Source organism: Grampus griseus (assembly GCF_964374135.1).
Source record: "Grampus griseus genome assembly, chromosome: 19".
NCBI classification, from domain to species: domain Eukaryota; kingdom Metazoa; phylum Chordata; class Mammalia; order Artiodactyla; family Delphinidae; genus Grampus; species Grampus griseus.
The window spans coordinates 10,913,563-10,920,607 of NC_139013.1; positions in this window are offsets into that span (position 1 = coordinate 10,913,563).

The following is a 7,045-nucleotide window of genomic DNA, read 5'->3' on the forward strand; positions in this document are numbered from 1 at the left end:
GGCAGAGCCATGCTTCTTCTAAAGTCTCTGGGGAAAAATCCTTCTGGGCCTCTTCCTAGCTTCTGAGGGTTGCCGACAATGCTCGGTAGTCCTTGGCTTGTGGCTGCATCACTCCAGTCCTTGCCTCTGTTGTCACGTGAACTTCTTTCCTGTGAATAGGACTGTGTGTCTCCAGATCTCTCTGTCCTTATAAGGATACCAGTCATTGGATTTAGGGGCCCACCCTAACGCAGTTTGACCTCATCTTAACTTATCACATCTACAAAGACCCTACTTCCTTATAAGGTCACATTCATGGAACCTGGGGGTTAGGATTTCAGCATATTCTGGGGGGACACAATTCAACCCACACCACCAGCCAACAGTCAGCACCAAGGTTTCAGATGTGAATCAGCCCATCCATCTCCAGCTGTTCAAGCCAGCCCACTTTGGCCCCGGTCCACTGTGGAGCAGATACGCACTGATCTCACTATGCCTTTTGCTCAAATTCCCAACCCACAGAAACATAAAATAAAGAGGTTGTGGTTTTACATAGCTGAGTTTTGGAGTATTCTGTTATGCTGCAGTGGTTGGCTGAAACAGTCACTTGTTTGTCTGTTTTTTTGCTCACTCTCCCCACTAGAATCTCCCTAAAAGGCAAGCCCTTCTATTTGCTCTCTACTGTATTCTCAGTACCTAGATTAGCGCCCAGGACATGGCAGGTGATGAAGAAAGGAGGGAGGGAAGGAAGGAAAGACTACATCTTCTGTGGTACCTTACGACAAAACCTGGGCTAGGGCTATATCTCCCATGATGCCCTAAGGCAGAGATGAGGCTAAGATGACATTTTCTAAGATGCTTCATAATTAAAATTGAGGCTAGTTTCACCTTTCCCGTGATGCCCTACAGCAGAAATTGTGTTACTGAATTAGATGGGAGGCCCCCCCATCGTGGGGCCCTAACGGAACCAAAGCCCCGCCTCCCACCCGACCTCAACCCCGTCCTTCAGGAAGTTCTTTCCCGCTCAGGTTCTGCCAATAACGAAATTGAGTTTGGCGCGAGCAAGACAGGTTTTTATTCAATGGCCCAAGAATGGAGAAGGGAAGCTCTGATTACAACCGGGGACAAGCTTTTTATAGAAAAAGGTGAAAAAGGTTATTGGGGGTGGAGGTCTTTTGTCATCCTGATTCATGGAAATGGGTGGTGATTTCCCAGAATGCAGTTCATGCCTTTTTATGCCCTTGTTCGGCCCTCGAGTGTCTGGGTGGGAATTGGGTTGAACCAATATGGCCCAGTGGGCAGAGATCTTATTGTTACAGTGAGATGGTAATGAGCTGTAGAGCAACCTTTATCCCAGTTTTGAAGTTCAGTCAGCTTATACCGATGTCTTATGGTTAACGCTCTCTTGTTCCTGTCTTGTAAACACAGCTAGAAAATACAGATACAGTCAGGTTTTTTGCAAGTTTGCCCAGAGTGAGGTTTTTATTAGAAATGGGAGGGGTGGGGGGTGGCTTCCTTACCTCCTTGTGTAAGATAGGTGTACATGTTTTATAGAGAGAGTTTAAGTGTGGGTTAGGGACCCTCGGATTGCTCCCCTGGGTGACAAGTGGAGGCTAGGATTGCATTCATCATGATACCCCACGGCAGAGATTGGAGGCTAAGGAATACATTTCCCGTGATGCCTTACAGCAGAAATTGAAGCTACGGCTGCATTTCCCAGGAGACCCTATGGCAGAGATTGGAGTCTAAGATTGCATCTCCCATGATGCCCTACTGTGGGGATCAAAGGTTGGAAATACATGTCCCATGGTGCAGATATTGAGGCTAGAGATAAATTTCTCAGAATGTTCTACACCAGACCTTGTGATCAGGACCTCATAGTAAATGGCTCCCAAGTTTTTGTTCAGGGATCTCTGTTGCAAGAAATAAAATCTGTTTAAGCTGACTCAAGCAAAAACGACAGCTTTATTGGAAGTTTAGATCCGAACAAGAGCTAGGTCTCTGGGCTGCACCAGGGACAAGAAACAGAATTGAAAAGCTGTGTGAAATCAATGTTGTCTCTGTTTTGCAAAATCTCTCTGTCCCTCTGTGTCACTCTCTCTCCTACCCTGAGTGTGTGGTTTCCCTCATGGGCTGGGCTTTCACTTTATTTTTGTCTCTTCACAGACTACCTTCTGCTTCAAGCATAGTAGCCAAATATGCCCTTGAAATGTCAAGAACTACTTTTGTCTGGTTCTAAAATTTTAACGGACAGACTCTTCTCTGGTGGGGTCCAGTTTGGGTGAGGGCTCTGCCTACGACCTCCACGGCTATGGCCAGGGAAGTTTACGTCAGAGCCACCACATACAGTTGTTCAGGTTGTAAACAGGCATCCACTGGTCAGGCAATTCTCATGATAAACAACCCACTTGGCCAGAGCTGAGAAAACCACCTCTGTGAGAGAGATCCTATCACAAGGATGGGGGAGCAATCGAAAAAGAAAACTACCACTTACAGTGTTTTAATCTGCAAGCAGGGCTGCCTCCATGTATTCTATGTGAATCGCAGGCAATATGGTAGCCAGGGCTGTATTTAAGAGTACACCCAACTCAAAAGGGTTGAAACAAAGAGGAAATTGATTATCTCACAGAACAAGAGCTCAGGAGTTAGGGCGGTTCTTGGGTTGACTTATTCAATGTTTCCATTATGTCCTGAAGGATCCATTCAAGCTTATCTACCTCATGGCCTTAAGATGGCCACTGCAGTTCCAGACATCACACCCACATTCAGAAGCAATAACAAAGGGCCATCTCTTCTTGGGTGTCTTTTTTTTTTTTTTTTTTTTTGCAGTACGCGGGCCTCTCACTGCTGTGGCCTCTCCCGTTGCGGAGCACAGGCTGCGGACGCGCAGGCTCAGCGACCATGGCTCACGGGCCCAGCCGCTCCGCGGCATGTGGGATCTTCCCGGATCGGGGCACGAACCCGTGTCCCCTGCATCGGCAGGCGGACTCTCAACCACTGCGCCACCAGGGAAGCCCTTGGGTGTCTTTTTTAAAGCAAAGAAAGCTTATCCCAAAACTTCCAGGCTGACTTGCTCTCCCCACATTTTATTCACCTGATTTGTTTCATACCCCCATGCCTATAGCATTCACAGAAAGGGGCATGGAACCACAATATTTGGTGATGTATATTCAGACCCTACTCCTAGGGCTTCCTACACATCATCTGGCTATTAAAGAAAGGTTGATGCCTGAACAAGATCAGGATTCTTTTAGGAAGCAACAAAGGAGGAGGGAATGTGTATTAGGAAAAAACACCTACCCAGTCTTCCTCCTGTATAGGGAACAACTCAGTTCTTCCCTACAGTGTCTTTCTCCTGTGTGTCTCCTTTATTCTCACACTACTACCACACTCACAACACTTCTGGTCACCAAATGTGGGGGTGGGGTTCCCCCCCCACACCAAGCAATTCTCTGTGACACCTTCTGGTCAATTCTGACACTACCTACCTGGAAATAGCATCAGATCCCACAGATTAAGGGCTCAGTCCCACAGTCCCCACTTCAGATGACAATTGAAAGTCCAGATTGTGCTCCTGACCAATCAGCTACAAATCAGAAGTTCTCATGACCCCCCTCTTCAGGTTTGATTAACCTGCTAGAGGGGCTCACAGGACTCAGGAAAACAATTACTTACATTTACCAGTTTATTATAAAAGGATACGATAAAGGATACAGAAGAACACCCAGATGGAAGAGATGAATAGGGCAAGGTATGTGTCAGGGGGCACACAGCTTCCATGCCCTCTCTGGGCATGTCATTCTCCCAGCACCTGCACGTGTTCACCAAACTAGAAGCTCCCTGAACCCCATACTATTGGGATTTTTATGGAGGCTTTATCATGTAGGCATCATGGATCATTAACTCCATTTTCAAGAGAATGGGGATCAGGGCTGAAAATTCCATGCTTGTAATCACAGTTCGGTCTTTTCGGTGACCAGCCCTCATCCAGAAGCCCACCAAATATCACCTATTAGAACAAGAGACACTCTTATCACCCAAGAAATGACAAGGATTTCAGGATCCTTGTGTGGGGAACTGGGGTCAAAGACTAAATATTAGAACAAAAGATTCTCCTGGTGTTCTTATCACTTAGGTAACTACGAGGGTTTCAGGAGCTCCGTGCCAGGAACCAGGGGCAGAGACCAATATATATTTTTATTATCTCGCAGAATAATGCTGAGAAAACAACTAACAAAATCCCTGGACCTCAAAAACTCAAGAATAGTCAACGCACGGTGTGCAGCCCATCCCCCCAGAAGAGCAGGCACAGCAGTTGTCTCCCCAATGTCTATTTCTGCTTGAGAAATCTAATTTCACCTCTGACCTCATGGTAGGGGGAGCCTGTGGCTCATATCTAATTTAACCAGCTTAATCTCATCCCCTGGCCAGTGATATTGGTTCAGTGATAGGCAGGTGGCATCATCTGGACCAATGAGACACAATGGAAGGTTTTTGGGGGGCTTCTAAGGAAAAATGTTTCCTCACTCTGCTGAGGGAGCTTCTTCAAGTCTCTCCTCTGCTCAGTCTCCCACAGTCTGACTCTCTCAGTCTGTCTTTTTCTCTCTCTATCCCTCTCCAAATGTGAGGGAAAAGTGTGGCCCCAGAGGTATTTGCCAGCCATCCTGCAACACGAAGGGACTATTTACCCTTAGGACAGACCATTTTGAAGCCAGTCATACCCAAGAATTTTTTTTAAATAAATTTATTTATTTTATTATTTTTATTTTATTCATTTAATTTTTTTGGCTGTGTTGTCTTCGTTGCTGTGCGCGGGCTTTTCTCTGGTTGCGGTGAGCGGGGGCTACTCTTCGTTGCAGTGCGCGGGCTTTTCATTGTGGTGGCTTCTCTTGTTGCGGAGCACGGGCTCTAGGTGTGTGGGCTTCAGTAGTTGTGGCACGTGGACTCAGTAGTTATGGCTCATGGGCTCTAGAGCACAGGCTCAGTAGTTATGGTGCACGGGCTTAGTTGCTCCGTGGTATGTGGGATCTTCCCGGACCAGGGCTCGAACCCGTGTCCCCTGCATTGGCAGGCGGATTCCCAACCACTGAGCCACCAGGGAAGCCCCCCAAGACTTTTTTATATGTGAAACAATCCTCTTTTTCTTAACCCAGTTGGGTTGGATTTTCTGTCACTGGCATGAAAACCCTAATGGATAAAGTACCCTGAAGTAGGATAAGGACAGGACCACCTCAGGTGGAAGAAAAGGTGGAACCAAAAAAGACAGATGAGGGCTTCCCTGGTGGCGCAGTGGTTGAGAGTCCGCCTGCAGATGCAGGGGACACGGGTTCGTGCCCCGATCCGGGAAGATCCCATATGCCGCGGGGCGGCTGGGCCCGTGAGCCATGGCCGCTGAGCCTGCGCGTCCGGAGCCTGTGCTCCGCAGCGGGAGAGGTCACAGCAGCGAGAGGCCCGCGTACTGCAAAAAAAGAAAGAAAAAAAAAAAAAAAAGACAGATGAGAACCAAACCAACATCCCACAGGGTGCCCTGCAGCTGCAGCAGGAGACATTGGTTAGAGCCATGAGCAGGGGACCTATAGGTTCTTGGGAGGAAAGATAACCCTTAGCTAACCCCTAACCCAGTATCCCAAATCCAGGTTGGACACCTCTTTCCCACTTATCTTAACACAGAGAACATGAGCCATGGGAAGATTAGAGATTATCCAGCACGACACCTCTTTCCCCAGTTTACAGAAAGGTAAACTGAGAATTGAAAAGGAAAGGAATCACTTGGAGCTGTGGCCCTGGGGACATAGAGGTTGATGGGAGCTTGGCTCCCAAGGACAGAAGGGATGCTGGGAGCCATGGTCCTGGCGATACAGAGGTTGACAGGAGCTTGGATCCTGAGAACTCGGCACTGAGGACAGAAGAGGTGCCGGGAGCTGAAGTCTGTTGGAGGACCTGGATATAGGAGTTTTTGGTAGTGATGGAGATAAAGAGCAAGGATTTTCATAGTTGGCATATCCCAGTTTCCCTGATTGTCAAATGGTGGTGGGAGAGGTTGAGGGCTCCTACCTTCCATGGTTTCTCGCTCTTCCTGGGTCCTAAGGGTGATATCCTGCACCAGGTCTACAAGGTCCCACAGAAGTGGGCTCAGGGAGACTAACGTCCCAGGAGGGAGAAGGGACTCAAGTCTGGAGAGGTGAGTCAGCACCAACAATGGAAGAGAAGCAGGGAGAGCACATAGAGAGACAGGGACACAAAGAGAGACTGGGGCTGGAAGAGCAGAGAAGCAGGTTGGGGAAGTTAGACGCTCGGGCCTGGGAGGGGTCCACCGGAGCCTCTCCCTCTGGGGAATGATGCAGAAACACGGAGTTTCTGGTGAGGACAGGAGGGAGGGTGAGACCTGACCCCAGGGCAGCCTAGCCCTGCCCTGGGAGATCCTGGACCTGCCCAGACAACAAGCTGCTGCCTCCCTCTCAGAGTGGCTCAGCTCACAGCCTGTCACATGACAGTTTCACCCTCACACTCACCTGTCCGCAGAATACCTCTCAGAGTCACCTTTCCCATAGCCCACTCCCGTTCCCTCTACGCTCACACCTTCACCTACACTCCCCCTCTGGAATATGTGCACGCCCCCGCCTTCACCTCCACCCACCTGTCCACGGAGCACCTCCACCTGCCCACTGAACACCTCTCACACTCACCTTTCCCACCAAACTCCCCCTCCCTGGACACTCAGCCTCACACACATCCTCACTCAACACTCTCCCCTCCACACACACCCGCACCGTGGCGCACCCTTCCAACAGCACCCTCACCTTTCACGTGACACACTCCCCCTCACACACCCCCTGCACGCGCTCCCCTCTTCTCCATCACCCACCCCCTCTGCCGTCACCCAGCCCCCGCACTTTCCGGCCACGAGTCGAGCTCGCACACGCCTCCTGCACGCCTCCGCCTGCGGACCCCCAGCTCTCCGGCGCCTCCCCTCAGTCCGGCTCCCCCAACCCTCTCGCGGCGCCCTCTCCCCCATTGTCTGGGGTCTCCCCGCGTCTCCCTGCCCCTCCCTGCGCCGGCCCCGCCC